The 17,712-nt window shown below is 33.2% G+C and overlaps 1 protein-coding gene across 1 annotated transcript in view; it reads left to right on the forward strand.

The window, feature by feature from the left end:
• Positions 1–348: 348 nt before the first annotated feature.
• LOC127732371 (high affinity cationic amino acid transporter 1-like) overlaps positions 349–17,712 on the forward strand; it is a 48,195-nt gene continuing 30,831 nt past the window's right edge. The window contains exon 1 of the mRNA XM_052241404.1: positions 349–539. The gene's annotated coding sequence lies outside the window, so the exon portion shown is untranslated. The remainder of the gene's footprint in view (positions 540–17,712) is intronic.

Consider the following 17,712-nt stretch of genomic DNA (forward strand, 5'->3'; position numbering starts at 1 on the left):
TATTCTCTAAAACATTATATTTAGTTCTATTCTCTAAAACATTACATTTAGTTTTATTCTTTGTTGAAGATTTTCATCAAGTCTCATTCAAATCAAGCAGAATAATTAAGTTTCTTCAGACAATATAACATGCCACTTGTTCGCTTAATAAAACATCCAAGGGCTGTTCAACGATTATTGGGTTTGTTTTCTTGTATTTGTCTCATGCACAAGACTTAATTGGAATCTGTTTCTCTACTCTAAATTTAATAACAACGTGAATAAAAATAATGCCTGATATTTATTGACTATCAACATAAGAAATAGATTCGGATATTAAACTCCAAGATAGCGGTGATTGGTTCAGAACATAGTGATTATCAGAAAAAGATGCATAAAGAAGGATGATCGAACATTCTCATTGTACAAAAACTGATGCATTGCATTCAATACCATTTTATAGGAAAATCAATGAGTGTTTTTCACACAGAGTGAAGTGATTAGTTCGATCAACAATATTCTTAATCAGTAACTCCAAGCAGGAAACTACTTACAACAAGGTAGGACAATTATTTTATTATAGATTAACCAGCAGTTCATTTCAATTATCCAACAAATATCTGTTAATTGGCTAATTAAATTGTTTGTATGTAGATTTAACACTATCTCTAAGTAAGCAAATACTTGTTATATTAGGTCGGAATCCCTGGATATGACTACTGACTCCACCATCTGATACTGAAAATAAAATATCAAAGAATTCTTACGATACTGTTGTAAATTTCATAACATTAATATTATATAGTGAATATTGTTTAAAAGATTAATAATTAAAAAAATAAATGTGGATTAAAGAGATAATCAATGCAATAAATAAAACTTTTCATTAACGATTAAAATCAAAAACAGTTTGAATAATATAATAAGGTTGTCATGTATTTGTGGGTATGTTTGTGTGTATGTGTGTGTGTTTTGACTGACATACTTAGCATTTTATTTCAATCATAAACAGCGGACAAGCAGTCTACATATTCCCGAGTGCACAATTTTTAGTCTTTAAGGAAACATTTAGAAAGAAGTAAACCAAAGGCAATGAATATATATACGAATCAATTGTTATCATATTGATAATGAATATAGCAACATTGGTCATATAACTCTTCAACTGGTTCGGTTCTTATACATCCTTGACTTTTGAGCGTTCCTGGAGAAGGAAAATCAATCCAGAAAAGCACGTCGGACACATGAGATTTATAACGTGTTGTTTTCATTTTTTAAAGGCAAGAAATAAGAAGTAGCGTCCTGTCAGGGACCAGTATTTTGTCATACAAGTGAGAGGTTTAGCTAGAAATAAAACCAGGTTGAATTCAGCATTTTCTACATATAGAAAGGCTGTAGGAATTTGACAGTTGTTTTCCATTCGTTTGATGTGTTTGAGCTTTTGATTTTGAAATTTGAAAAGGGACTTTCCGTTTTGAATTTTTCTTGGAGTTCGGTATTTTTGTTATTTTACTTTTTTCATGTGTATATAATATTAACTCATTTCGAAATTAAATTTACTGAAGTTGCTAAATATGTAAAAATATGAAATAAAGGTAGAGAAGACAACAAATCTGTTTATATATGCGATCAAAATAAGTGTCTAAATAATGTCACTTTTTCTATTAATGTTATATTAAAATTATATCATTTCTCTGAAAATATAAGCGCAAGGTGTTTGAAATAAGCATACCGCAGACCAAACATGACTGTTTCAAAACCATGAAAGTAATTGAGAGAACTCCATGATATAGTAGTACTTTATGTGTCGTGAGATTTTATAGTACTGTATGTGTCTTCATAAGACCGTAAATCTCTATAATCAGAGAAAATAAGATGAACAATGTCGCCGACTGGACACTTTTACGACAATCTGCCGAACAAATTTGAAATACAATTGTCTTGTAATTGCTTCAAAGTACGAATTACAGCTGTCATTCGGAAAAGGTCAAAATAAATTTTGCTTTTGAAATGTTCTTAAGGCAATTACAACAGCTCGGTTTCAAATCAACTTTCGTGTCAGTTAATAAACCTTACCATATTAAAATGAAACATGCAAAGATAATTGCCGTTTTGAGGTGTAAAATGTCTTAACGTAACATGAACAGTTAACGAAATGACTTTCACATTGTCGAGGCTTTCAATGGATTTAAATAAATGTTACTGAATTGTTCTGCTGGAAGGTTCTATCCACCAAATATAACAGATGTTTTTTTGGTTTTTTTTTCATTATATTTTTTAACACGCCTGTTACTATATTTTCCAAGATGCTTTAAGAGGAAAGATCTCTAAATGAATTCATATAGCAATATGAAAATTTTCGCCGAATAACAATAATAGTTATAAAAAAAAAATTTGAATATAGAAAATATCCTGGTCCAATGTATATACTCATTATTTTATTCGTTTGTCTATTTTGTTGTTGCTAGAAATGTGTTTACATTTAAGTTATGATACCAATATAGCTTTAATTTACTTGAGCCATGTTATGTGAATCTATTGTTGAGCCATGTTATGTGAATCTATTGTTGAGCCATGTTATGTGAATCTATTGTTATATAACTTATATATATTTAACCCATTTAATGTGAATCAATGCTAATATAACTTTAATATATAAAACCCATGTTATGTGAATCTATAATAAAATATATATTTAATTTATTTAACCCATGTTATTTGAATTTATAATATCAATATAACTTTAATTTATTTAACCTATGTTATGCGTGAATCTGTCTCCTATATAGTATTTTATTTCTTTCTTTAAAAATTGAATGTCTCCTTGAAGTTTTTTTTATAATTTTATCCGGGGGTGTAAAAGCGTTGACCGTATGAAGTGCTAAAATGTGCACACGTGCATCATTTTTTTAACCCTATAAAGTTACAAAAATAAGCATTTAATTCTTTTATTATATAGATGAGGGTGATTTATATGAAATAACTCTTTTATTTTCACTCTCCAGACTTTACCCACCGTACCCTCACTTGAGATTACACGTCAAACAGCCTAAGGTTGCAAGTACCTTATTAAGTGTTTCACATATCAACAATGAATAGTCCGGGTACTTTTAAAACAACTTCTTGTTTCGCAATAACTGTAAAATCTGCATCAATCTTCTCGAAATGACGATCTCTGTCATTTTGACAACTGTGTGCAATACACATATATTCATACGCAAAAAAGGACAGACAGTGAAATAACTAACTAAATATTATTTAAAAGGGAATTGGATAATTATTGTTCAGTCTTTTAATTTTTCTTTTTTTATTTGGGGCCTGTTGATTTTGATTGTTTTACGGATGTCACATGTGGAGCATGATCTGACATCATTGAACCAACACAGACTAATCATTTTCAGATGAATGCAAATCAACTCCGAGGCTTTTAAACAATTTTGGAACTTGTTTTGTACTAAATGTTTCATATCTTGCATGGTTACTACGAACCAATTGCATTAACGATTCTTTGGTTCTTTTCTCGCAGCTTAATTTACAAGAGCATTATAAATATTATCTGCAGTTCTGACTGTAGCATTATCTGTGACAATTTCTTCAACTTTTACTGTAGTTATATCGCTATTATCAAGCCCATTATTCACTGGTTGAAATTCCTCTACTGCTTATACAGGAGTGGGTGACTGCTAATCCTCGTCACGAGAAAGAGGTTGAATTATTTCATCAGCCTACACGACATACCCCAGACAGCAGTAAACCAGAAAGCTGGAATACAAAAAAAAAAAGAAAAAAAAAAGAAGAAAGTGTTGGAGGCTCAACGGACTCATTGCAGAATACCGAGTTTCCGTTGAATTGAAATGCTATAAAGTCTTTGGAACACGTTGAAAGCTTCTTCGTCAAACACTTAAAATCATAGTAAAAGATTTTGGTAATCATTGGTTTGTCAATCGCCGAAAACGACTTCTCAATTAATACTACAATGTTTAAAGTACAGTGTTTATAATATCTTAATTATTTTGAGATCGCCTCCATCATTTAAACTGTCTTACTCTCACTGTGTATCATCGCCTCCATCATTTAAACTGTCTTACCCTCACTGTGTATTATCGTCCTATCATTTAAACTGTGTTACCCTCACTGTGTATCATCGCCTCCATCATTTAAACTGTCTTACCCTCACTGTGTATCATCGCCTTCATCATTTAAACTGTCTTACTGTTACTGTGTATCATCACCTCCATCATTTAAACTGTCTTACCCTCACTGTGTATCATCGCCTCCATCATTTAAACTGTCTTACCCTCACTGTGTAGTATCGTCCCATCATTTAAACTGTCTTACCCTCACTGTGTATCATCACCTCCATCATTTAAACTGTCTTACCCTCACTGTGTATCATCGCCTCCATCATTTAAACTGTCTTACCCTCACTGTGTATTATCGTCCCATCATTTAAACTGTCTTACCCTCACTGTGTATAATCGCCTCCATCATCTAAACTGTCTTACCCTCGATGTGTATCATCACCTCCATCATTTAAACTGTCTTACCCTCACTGTGTATCATCACCACCGGAAATTGGGTACCAACGAAGCGGAGAGAAAGGAGAAAATAAAAAATAAACAAGGTAAGAAATCCTTTTATTTAAACCATTTCTACTGTTTTGCTGAGGTCATCACTTATGAAACGTTTTTCTTATAGATAGTGCTATGCTTTTTATGCCAACAATAAGCAAACAAAGACAAGATTTTGTGTTATACTTCAAAACTGTGCACTTGGTACCAGATAATTTCGAGGTCAATCGCCCTCAGACGTCCCGCTGGCTAGATGTTCAACTGTTTTTATTTTTTTTCCTGACAACTTTTTAGATTATAATAGTGTGACGTCATATTTACTGAAATTCGCTATTAAGGTGGTACCAAACACCTTGACTAAAATTAATTTGGCTCGTTTTATTTTCATAAAATGTTGACAAAATATTTACTTTGACCCTTTGAAAAAAATATAAAAACTTCAAAAAACTTGAACGACACACTTTATCGGAAAAAATTCATTGGCTATATAGAAGTTTATCAAACACTAATTTAGATCATTGAGAAGCTTAATATTTCCTTAACAACAGAGCTTGATTAAAACGTTCAGCTGATTTTTACAGAGTTATCTCCCTGTAGTGTTATGTACATTGTACCACCTTAAAAGGATGTTTTCTAAAGAATATCGGTAAAAACCAATCACGCGTAGCGTTCGGCAACTTGCTGATGTTTACAGATTTACAGTACGGCAACTTGTTTTCAACTGTATGGCAACTTGCTAGTTTATACATACAATTATAATATTAAACAGATTAAATTAATTAAGCGTTTACAATTTAAATGCGTTATATACGACAGCGGACAAATGTTTTGACTTCCTTTTACACTTCTGCTGTGTCTTTGACAGGCTACTTGTATGGTTAAATGATAGCTGTCCTTAGCAAAGCAAATTCAAATGATATTTCACACACACCTTTTATGTAAACTAGACTAATTGAACTCTGTTAACCTTGTGAAAAAATCTTTCTATACACACTTAAGAATGACTCGCCTAACACTTTGATTATCCCATATATCATCGTAATGTTTACTTGGAAACATGTCTTCCCCATATGCTCTCTTTAAACATATATTGAGTTCGCCAAAAAAAGACCAGGTCACAAAATATATTTTTAGTTACTAAGTAACACCGTTTACATAAATTACTAGTTAACTATCTTTTTCTTAAAAAGAAAACGGTTTGTTCTTATGTTGTGATATTCACTGTCCTAGGTGAGGGGAGTTTTGAGCGCTCATTAGCATGTTAAACTGCACCACATTCTATATGTGCCTGTCCCTAGTCAGGAGCCTGTAATTTAGTAGTTATTGTAGATTGCTGTCTGTCATATTTGTTATTCGTTTATTGTTTTGTCATAAATCAGACCATTGTTATTTTCGTTTTTTTAAGTCGGGACCTTTTATAACTGACTATACGGTATGGAATATTTTCATTGTTGAAGGTCATATGGAGACCTATAATTGCTGAAATAGGTCGAGTTCTATACCTTTATAAAGGCACGACCAGACCATTTTATTCTTTTTTTTTTTGGAAAAAGGGGGGACGAGATGTTTTTTTTCATTGATCACTTATTCGCTTATTTTTTTTCTCGCCTTTTTGTACACATTTGTTTCCGGCATTTTGAGCTGCAGAGTATTCATTTTTATCCGGTCTTATGCAAAGTTATTTATTTTCAGTTCTAACCCGGCCAAGTTATTTATCTTTCATTATGCTCTTGCCGCCTTCCAGAAAATCAAATTGCAATCTCGTAAATTTTAAAAACAGAGAAGGTGTGTTTGAAAACAAGATAACTACGTGCTGCTGTAACTGTTAGTGCAATAGCAAGTCTTGCTTGTATTGAATTATATCATTTTATTTTACACAATATCAAAGTCTTTTTCGTGAAAAAGTACTACAAAAAAAGATGTCGGGCGAATATACCCCGCTCCCCACTACCCCTCTCTCAGACCACTCCCTTTAGTTTAGGCCAAACAAAAAGACTTGAAAATAAAAAAAGCTGTATTTTTCTATCTTGAAAATAAAAATGTGTGTTTTTTTCCCGATTATATGTGACTATCTGTATTTGGTTACAGCACATTTATAGTCTGCCGTAATAGTAGTTTGGATGTTAAACGTCCTATACAAGAGAACTAAATATTTTAAGTTGACGATCCCATTCCAGAGTTTATTTTTATTGAATTATAATTTAGGCACTGATCGTTCTTTTTTTTTTTTTGGGGGGGGGGGGGGGGGGGGGGCACAATTTTTTCTCTCGTGACAAACATTTTTTTTCCCGACTTAAAAAAAAAAAGAAGTTATATCTCAATGCCATACAATAACTAGAAAATTATTACGAAACGCAATGAATTATTCATTTATCTATTAATTTTCATTGCAAACAAAATATTTTGTTCACTTTCTTGCTAAACAAGGAATTATTTAAAATAAGATTAAAAAATATATATTAAAACAAAACTCCCCCACCAAAGATGAATGGTAGGTGTTTTATTAAACTTTTGAAAATTCGACCTTACAACAAATAAGACAACAGTTGTTAGTAGTATAAAGACATTTGAATAAATTATGATGATTAGGTTAAAGTAACCATTTCTTCTTTCAATAAACAACATCTAATAATTGATGAGATATAAATAGAATTAACTTCATGTATTTTACGATATTTTTTGCTATGTAGTTTATTTCGCATATTTGTAAGCTGGCAACGCGTTGATATTTTCACCATATCACCCTTGTTATTATATATTATATAGCTATTTTAAAATATCATCTTTACATGTCATTATATTGCAAGATGCCGTATAGAAAAAAGTTTTTATTTTGCAATTCGCCGTACAGTAAACAATTACTGTTTTGGTTCTTTAGAAAACATCGTTTTGATAGCGAATTTCAGTAAATATGAAGTCACACTATCTTAAATTGTCTGGGAAAAAAATGAAAAACAGTCGAATATCTGGCAATCGGCACGTCGGAAGGCGATTAACCTCGAAATTTTCTGGTACCAAATGTACAGTTTTGAAGAATATTAACACAACATCTTGTTTTTGTTTGCTATTTGTCCGCATAAGAAATTAAAGTATTATCTGTTTGAAAATCGTTTAATAAGCGGGAATCTCATCAACATAGTAGAAATGGTTTAAATTGAAGGATTTCTTACCTTTTTCATTTTTTTCTCCTTTGTTTTCGCTTCGTTGGTACCCAATTTCTGGTGGCGATGATACACAGTGATCTGACTCGTTTTCGGACTCGGGTCGGAATCATACACTTATTGTAAATCTCTACTACGGCGATTAGATATACTATAGATACTAACATTCTACAATTAATATTAATATTACTTTTTTATTGAGAAAAACAATTTGATTTTGGAACTCCTCGTCATTCTACCAATCGTACATACGGATTCTTACGAAGTAATTATAGATCAACTTGTTGACGATGTTTTTGTAGTTAAAAGAAACAGGAATAAAGATAAGTAAATAAATGAAAAATAACAGATGAATTAATAAATAAATGAATAAAACACAACCTTAAGCGAGTGAATAAAAACTCCTTTCACAAGTGATATAGATCGAAATTAACACGCCACATAGTCTTTATTTGCACCCTAGCGGCAGTGATTGTATAAAAATGTTGATAACTATCTGTTCTATTGGTAAACAAGCTAAGGTCCCTTCAATGTACCTCATCAGCTTAGTCAAATTTGAAATTTCTCAATAAATCATCCAATTTGCATTTTTTTCTAATTTTTCACAATCTATTTAGGTCAGTTAAGCCATTGGTGTCTGTTAAGCCTTTAAACGAAGATATTCATTTCAATTTAAGAACACATCTGAAATCGTGCAAATAAGATGCATGAATATGAAACTTATAGAAAACTAACCAGGAACAATATTTGGGCAGTTTAAAACAGTGTAAAAAAGCATCTCATCGTAATACCAAACAATAAGTACAGTTAATTGTAAAGCCTTTTATCGGATAACAAATAGTTTAAAGTACATCACCACTACTGTTTTCTACTATTTGAGTAACTGTTTTCTACTGTTTAGATTACTGTTTTCTATTTTTTGAGTTACTGCTTTTTACCGTTTGAGTTTTTTACCGTTTGGGTTACTGTTTTTTACTGTTTTTTACCGTTTGAGCTACTGTGTTTTATCGTTTGAGTTACTGTTTTTTACCGTTTGAGTTACTGTTCTTACCGTTTGAGCTACCGTATTTTACCGTTTGAGTTAATGTTTTTTTACCGTTTGAGTTACTGTTTTTACCGTTTGATCTACTGTTTTTTACCGTTTGAGTTACTGTTTTTACCGTTTGAGCTACTGTTTTTACCGTTTGAGCTGCTGTTTTTTACCATGGTTTTTTTTCGTTTAAAACAAGACTTACAGCCTAAACATTCAATGATTATTATAATTTTTCATCAATAATGATTACATTGCCATTATCGTGTTCACCTTGGATTTGCCATTATCGTGTTCACCTTAGATTTGCCTTTGTCGTTTTCACATTAGATTTGCCTTTGTCTTGTTCACATTAGATTTGACATTATCTTGTTCACATTAGATTTGACATTATCGAGTTCACCTTAGATTTGCCATTGTCGTGTTTACCTTAGATTTGACATTATCGTGTTCACCTTAGATTTGACATTATCTTGTTCACCTTAGATTTGACATTATCGTGTTCACCTTAGATTTGACATTATCGTGTTCACCTTAGATTTGCCTTTGTCGTTTTCACATTAGATTTGCCTTTGTCTTGTTCACATTAGATTTGACATTATCTTGTTCACATTAGATTTGACATTATCGAGTTCACCTTAGATTTGCCATTGTCGTGTTTACCTTAGATTTGACATTATCGTGTTCACCTTAGATTTGACATTATCTTGTTCACCTTAGATTTGACATTATCGTGTTCACCTTAGATTTGACATTATCGTGTTCACCTTAGATTTGCCTTTGTCGTGTATACATTAGATTTGACATTGTCTTGTTCACATTAGATTTGACATTATCGAGTTCACCTTAGATTTGCCATTGTCGTGTTTACCTTAGATTTGACATTATCGTGTTCACCTTAGATTTGACATTATCTTGTTCACCTTAGATTTGACATTATCGTGTTCACCTTAGATTTGACATTATCGTGTTCACCTTAGATTTGACATTATCGTGTTCACATTAGATTTGCCTTTATCTTGTTCACTTTAGATTTGACATTATCGAGTTCACCTTAGATTTGCCATTGTCGTGTTTACCTTAGATTTGACATTATCGTGTTCACCTTAGATTTGACATTATCGTGTTCACCTTAGATTTGACATTATCGTGTTCACCTTAGATTTGACATTATCTTGTTCACCTTAGATTTGACATTATCGTGTTCACCTTAGATTTGACATTATCTTGTTCACCTTAGATTTGACATTATCGTGTTCACCTTAGATTTGACATTATCGTGTTCACCTTAGATTTGACATTATCTTGTTCACCTTAGATTTGACATTATCGTGTTCACCTTAGATTTGACATTATCGTGTTCACCTTAGATTTGACATTATCGTGTTCACCTTAGATTTGCCTTTGTCTTGTTCACATTAGATTTGACATTATCGAGTTCACCTTAGATTTGCCATTGTCGTGTTTACCTTAGATTTGACATTATCGTGTTCACCTTAGATTTGACATTATCTTGTTCACCTTAGATTTGCCATTATCGTGTTCACCTTAGATTTGCCATTATCGTGTTCACCTTAGATTTGACATTATCGTGTTCACCTTAGATTTGCCATTGTCGTGTTCACCTTAGATTTGCCATTATCGTGTTTACCTTAGATTTGACATTATCGTGTTCACCTTAGATTTGACATTATCGTGTTCACCTTAGATTTAACATTATCGTGTTCACCTTAGATTTGACATTATCTTTTTCACCTTAGATTTGACATTATCGTGTTCACCTTAGATTTGACATTATCTTGTTCACCTTAGATTTGACATTATCGTGTTCACCTTAGATTTGACATTATCGTGTTCACCTTAGATTTGACATTATCTTGTTCACCTTAGATTTGACATTATCGTGTTCACCTTAGATTTGACATTATCGTGTTCACCTTAGATTTGACATTATCGTGTTCACCTTAGATTTGCCTTTGTCTTGTTCACATTAGATTTGACATTATCGAGTTCACCTTAGATTTGCCATTGTCGTGTTTACCTTAGATTTGACATTATCGTGTTCACCTTAGATTTGACATTATCTTGTTCACCTTAGATTTGACATTATCGTGTTCACCTTAGATTTGCCATTATCGTGTTCACCTTAGATTTGACATTATCGTGTTCACCTTAGATTTGCCATTGTCGTGTTCACCTTAGATTTGCCATTATCTTGTTCTCCTTAGATTTGACATTATCGTGTTCACCTTAGATTTGACATTATCGTGTTCACCTTAGATTTGACATTATCGTGTTCACCTTAGATTTGCCATTATCGTGTTCACCTTATATTTGCCATTGTCGTGTTCACCTGAGATTTGCCATTGTCGTGTTCACCTTAGATTTGCCATTATCGTGTTCACCTTAGATTTGCCATTGTCGTGTTCACCTTAGATTTGCTATTATCGTGTTCACCTTAGATTTGCCATTATCGTGTTCACCTTAGATTTGACATTATCGTGTTCACCTTAGATTTGACATTGTCGTGTTCACCTTAGATTTGCCATTATCGTGTTCACCTTAGATTTGCCTTTGAGTTGACGCTTAGAAAGAAGTTTAACATACCGCAAATAGTCAATGTTCATATGAATTGGATTTTGTAATATTGAAAATTAATTAGAATCAATAAATATTGAATGTCTCCGACCTCTGACCTCAAGTCTTCTTTAAAATCTCTCTGACAGTAGCAAACCTTTATTGAATTATTCTTTAATATCTTAAAATAATGTTATTCTGCTCTCAAAAAGCATTAATAAATTATTACCCTGCAACTAACACACTTGAAAACATATGAATTTATCTTTATATACAAATGTATATATATAATAAACTATTTATAAGGAGAAAAACGAGCTAGTGATATCGATTGAGATGATACATTATGAAGCAATAGTATTGAAACATGAAGATATATTCAAACTACCATAGTTGATGTTTAAAAAAAAAAGAAGTTGCGTACTCATAACTCACTATATTGAATTAATGCGATGATTACAATTGAGTATAAAACCGACTATCCTCTAGAGATCAAATGAAGTTGATAGAAGCAATCATAGGTCACTGTACGGCCTTCAACAATGAAAAAATCCCATACCGTATTGTCGGTAACAAAAGGCCTCGTTTATCACTTACACGGACCGTCCATTCTGTGATTGGTATCTTCAGTCTTTGAAACTTAATTGTAATATGCTTTGAACTAACTTTCTCTAACTACGAGTACTCTTAGATCGGCACTTTGTATCTTTTATCTGTTTGTTTTATCTGTTTGTGCTTCGTGCAGATCTGATGAAACTTTTTCAATTGATTTTTACAGTTTGTTCTTATATTGTGCTGTTATGCAACTGTCACAGGTTCTTATGTTGTGCTATTATACCACTGTCACAGGTTCTCATGTTGTGCTGTTATATCACTGTCACAGGTTCTTATGTTGTACTGTTATACCACTGTCACAGGTTCTCATGTTGTGCTGTTATACCACTGTCACAGGATTTCATGTTGTGCTGTTATACCACTGTCACAGGTTCTCATGTTGTGATGTGATACCACTGTCACAGGTTCTTATGTTGTGCTGTGATACCACTGTCACAGGTTCTCATGTTGTGCTGTTATACCACTGTCACAGGTTCTTGTGTTGTGCTGTGATACCACTGTCACAGGTTCTCATGTTGTGCTGTTATACCACTGTCACAGGTTCTTATGTTGTGCGGTTATACCACTGTCACAGGTTCTTATGTTGTTCTGTGATTCCACTGTCACAGGTTCTTCTGTTGTGCTGTTATATCACTGTCACAGGTTCTTATGTTGTGCTGTTATACCACTGTCACAGGTTCTTATGTTGTGCTGTTATATCACTGTCACAGGTTCTTTTGTTGTGCTGTTATATCACTGTCACAGGTTCTTATGTTGTGCTGTTATACCACTGTCACAGGTTCTCATGTTGTGCTGTTATATCACTGTCACAGGTTCATTTGTTGTGCTGTTATATCACTGTCACAGGTTCTTGTGTTGTGCTGTTATACCACTGTCACAGGTTTGTTGAGGGTTTAGCATTTCTAAACACGCTCAACTCTTCACATTCTGTATTTGGCTGTCCCAAGTTAGGAGCCTGTAATTAGGAGTTGTAGTTAGTTGCTGTCTGCCGTTTTTGTTTTTTAATTATTTTTTTAGCAAAAATATGTTCTACTGGGTCAGTACCGCTGTAGGTTGACTGTGTGATTACACAAATATGTACTACTGGGTCAGTACCGCTGTAGGTTGACTGTGTGATTACACAAATATGTACTACTGGGTCAGTACCGCTGTAGGTTGACTGTGTGATTACACAAATATGTACTACTGGGTCAGTACCGCTGTAGGTTGACTGTGTGATTACACAAATATGTACTACTGGGTCAGTACCGCTGTAGGTTGACTGTGTGACTACACAAATATGAACTACTGGGTAATTACCGCTGTAGGTTGACTGTGAGACTACACACATATGTACTACTGGGTCAGTACCGCTGTAGGTTGACTGTGTGACTACATAGATATGTACTACTGGGTCAGTGCCGCTGTAGGTTGACTGTAGGTTGACTGTGTGACTACATAAATATGTACTACTTGGTCAGTACCGCTGTAGGTTGACTGTGTGACTACACAAATATAAACTACTGGGTCAGTACCGCTGTAGGGTGACTATGTGACTACATAGATATGTACTACTGGGTCAGTACCGCTGTAGGTTGACTGTAGGTTGACTGTGTGACTACATAAATATGTACTACTGGGTCAGTACCGCTGTAGGTTGACTGTAGGTTGACTGTGTGACTACATAAATATGTACTACTTGGTCAGTACCGCTGTAGGTTGACTGTGTGACTACACAAATATAAACTACTGGGTCAGTACCGCTGTAGGGTGACTATGTGACTACATAGATATGTACTACTGGGTCAGTACCGCTGTAGGTTGACTGTAGGTTGACTGTGTGACTACATAAATATGTACTACTGGGTCAGTACCGCTGTAGGTTGACTGTAGGTTGACTGTGTGACTACATAAATATGTACTACTGGGTCAGTACCGTTGTAGGTTGACTGTGTGACTACATAAATATGTACTACTGGGTCAGTACCGCTGTAGGTTGACTGTGTGACTACATAAATATGTACTACTGGGTCAGTACCGCTGTAGGTTGACTGTGTGACTACATAAATATGTACTACTGGGTCAGTACCGCTGTAGGTTTACTGTGTGACTACACAAATACGACTCTTACAGTAGTCAGTGTTTCGTAACTACCTTGATTTATAATATACATTTTTTCTTCGGCATATGATTTTTGTAAACTCCTTGGAATCAATTCACCTCTTTTACTTTCGATTGACGTGAAATACAATTTCATATATCACGATAAATAATGGTAGAAACAATCTGACTATTGTTATTATTTGTAATCTTATGTGCAAAATATGTAATCTTCTTATAACAGAATGGTTCAACCAAATAACAGAATATCTATAAACCTCTCTGTTTACTTCAGGTAATAGTTAACTTACTGCTACTACTAAAATATCTCCAAAAGCTTTCTATAAAAGTGCTAGAATGATAAATCTAGTTACAACGCATGCACATATGTAATTCCGCTAATCTGTTCAGATGTATTATTTTATTGAAATATATGTAAGACAAGAAGAAATCGTTGAATTAAGAAAGCAAATCCGATCCGGTTTCTGTTCAAGCTAATCACTTTATTGACTATCTTTGAAATTAATAGAGCTTTAGATCAGTATAATAACACACAATTATACAGGAAAAAATGAAAATTAAATAGATTGCACTGGTAATGGCTTACAATGACAGCTTACATAGACGATGGATGAAAGTGATCATCTAAAATTAAATGTGGAGATTGAATTATTAAAACGGATTTCATAACAGCGTACAACCAAACTGCATCGTTGTTGCAGAGTATTAAATATTCATCCGTAAAATTAAAGTTCTTATTTTATCATTGAAGAGACATCAGTCAAATTTACTAGTCTGTGTCTTTACAACTCTTTTGTTGGTAACTAGATTCTAACTCTAGGACCACAAAGCTTAAAGTCCTACTAAATAAATACATTTGCTAGTATTGAAGATTCGACTGCACTTTATTAAATGATTTTTCCTTAAGGATTATGTAATAGTGTCTAATCAAGTTAATACATTTATACATTCTAGGTAAATTTGATCAAACGTTAACTTAAAAGGTAAACTATGTTATGGCTCGGAAAGCATTAGGATTCTAAATTTGATAAGTTATTGTTAAAAAGCTACAGTATAATATCACTAGATATGTAAATCAATAACACTATGTCCTCATGTTTCATGCATTCAGTTGAAGAAGAAAGTTGCAAATTAACGAAAGCAAGGGATTTAAATATCAAGTGTGTGTGTGTGTGTGTGTGTGCATGTGTGTTGGGCATAAGAATTATTAAATCATTCAAATTCAGGCGTGGGGTTAATTATGAATTGTGTAATATATGATATTAAAAACATAGGAATAAGACGCATTCTGTTATAATAATTGAATGCTGAATAATCAATTGTTGCTAGCTTAACGTCCAGTGGCAAACATTTGATGCATTTTAGAACGAGAGCTTATGAACAATAAATCCAATCTGACTATTTTGCATAGTGAAGTGACTGGTATTAAGGAACTGAGATTTGTTTTTCTCATTGTTGAAGGCCGAGCGGTTGTCTATAATTGCTCACATTTCCTTCATTTGAACTTTGGCGGATAGTTGCTTCTTTGGCAATCATACCACATTTCCTGATTTTTTTATTTAGACTGCCACTGGAAAAGAGGGATGTTGGGTGCAGTCAGAAATTAGGCTTGCATCTCACTGAAAGTATTGCAAGGATTTATTTACTATCTTGCAGTGAACGTGACTTTCTACCTACAATGGAATGCACGTGACGTCCCAAATTTCGAACTTGATTCATGTGTGATGGTCGGAATGCAGGCTGTGGCAAATGGTGTGTAACGTTATCTGTTGTTAGATTTGATATATTCTGTAACGGTTCATCAATTTATGATTGGTTCCTCAGTTTTATACTTTGCAAGCAACATACAATGATGATAGAAAATGACGCTGTATAAGCAATCGGTGTTAATCTGAATGCGACCAATTACTGTCTTGTTAATTGACATTTTACTTCAGTGGTGAAGATGCATTTTAGACTAATAACTCCAGTGTACTGAAAAATCAGAAATGTGTGTGTGTGCATATAGTTGTACGATTGTTCAACAATTGGCAAGAATGCATTCAAATTATTGAGATTTCAGTAATATCTGTTTTTGCTAATACTATTCAGTCGCTTTTATCGCAATGATCAAAAACAAACATATCAGTTTTCTCGTATGTTTTGTTTCACATTTGTCATTTTATAGCTTATTATGCGGTATGGGTTTTACTCATTGTCAAACCTCCAACTATCCCAACTTATACCACCACGACACCTACATGTACCTTTCTTACATTACCATATATATACCATATGCATTTATTTCCTCATTAGAAAACTTCCAATTAAAATTCCAATAAATTGAGAATATGATTCCAACTCAAAAGAAATTGCTTATTATATCTTCAGTAAACATTTGCATTTCAAACAACAAATTGCATGTAAAACATCGATATGTAAATATTACATTGATTACAGCTTAATTTGATTAATAGACACGAGAAATCAATTAATATGTCCGATTGATGTTTGTTATTAACAACAACGGAAAGATTGTCATCTAATAGTCATGTCTTTTTACCGATCAATTCCCGCCATAATGAACAATTATAATAATCAAGAAGATCGTAAGTAACATCCAATATACATCAGAAAAGAGGGGGTAGGGAGACAACGGAAATATTGTAATCTAATAGTGGTCATGTTTTTTACCGATCAATTCCCGCCATAATGAACAATGATAATAATCAAGAAGATCGTAAGTAACACCAGGAAAGGGGGACATCACATGTTAATTAGTTGTGGGGCTTGTGGCAGTCCAGCTTACTCACTTAACGTTCTCTTATCTATGTATGTTGTATAAGTCAATGCCATATAACTAAATGACAATCTCACTTGTTCTGAGCAAACCGGAACATAAATAGAAACAATACCTAACGTTGATGACGTAAAGGTGGTTTTACATTGCTTATTCTAGTGAAAAGTATTTTTTAATATTGTTTTCTATCTTTTAATTATTCTGCTTTGAGTATCAATTTAGATTTTTATTATCAAGCTAGGATTGTGTAAAAGACAAGTTTAGGGAAAATATCAGTAAGAAGCAGAGTTTAAACGACTTGAATAGTTGTAACTAATAAGCGATGCAAAGATCGAGACAACGCACAACTATAAAACACTATAATTAATCTTGGAAATTCAATTAATGTGTCTTGAAGGACCAGACAAGATTGAGCGAACATTGACAAATGTTTCTGTGTTCTCTGTGGAGTTTGATTTATTAGTTCCGGACTGTGACTGGTGAATTGTCTAAAGTAGAAACCTTATAACCGATACAGATATACATACTACATTAACCGGATGACGGCTTTTGTCTCGATTGTTAAGGTGACAAACCGTGCAACAGATATAATGTTGGTTCCCGTAGATTAGAAAATCATTGACGGTGTCGCCAAGAGAATAAATTATTTAACTTCAAATTATAGTAAAAGCTGGCAAATAATGAATAATTTATGATTTTTCTTTATTTGTATTTTGTTCGTGATATTTACATACATTTATATTGATAATTATATTTTTCAAAAAAGGCAATTTTTAAAAGTATACATAGAACGCCTACACGGATAGATTCAGACAAAAATTCTAATAAGCAGGACACCTGTTTAATAACAGTTGTTGTTAACAATTAGTTACATATTTGTAGATACTCAAGCGTAAACAG

The sequence above is a fragment of the Mytilus californianus genome, unplaced genomic scaffold (genome assembly GCF_021869535.1).
Source record: "Mytilus californianus isolate M0D057914Y unplaced genomic scaffold, xbMytCali1.0.p SCAF_24, whole genome shotgun sequence".
NCBI classification, from domain to species: domain Eukaryota; kingdom Metazoa; phylum Mollusca; class Bivalvia; order Mytilida; family Mytilidae; genus Mytilus; species Mytilus californianus.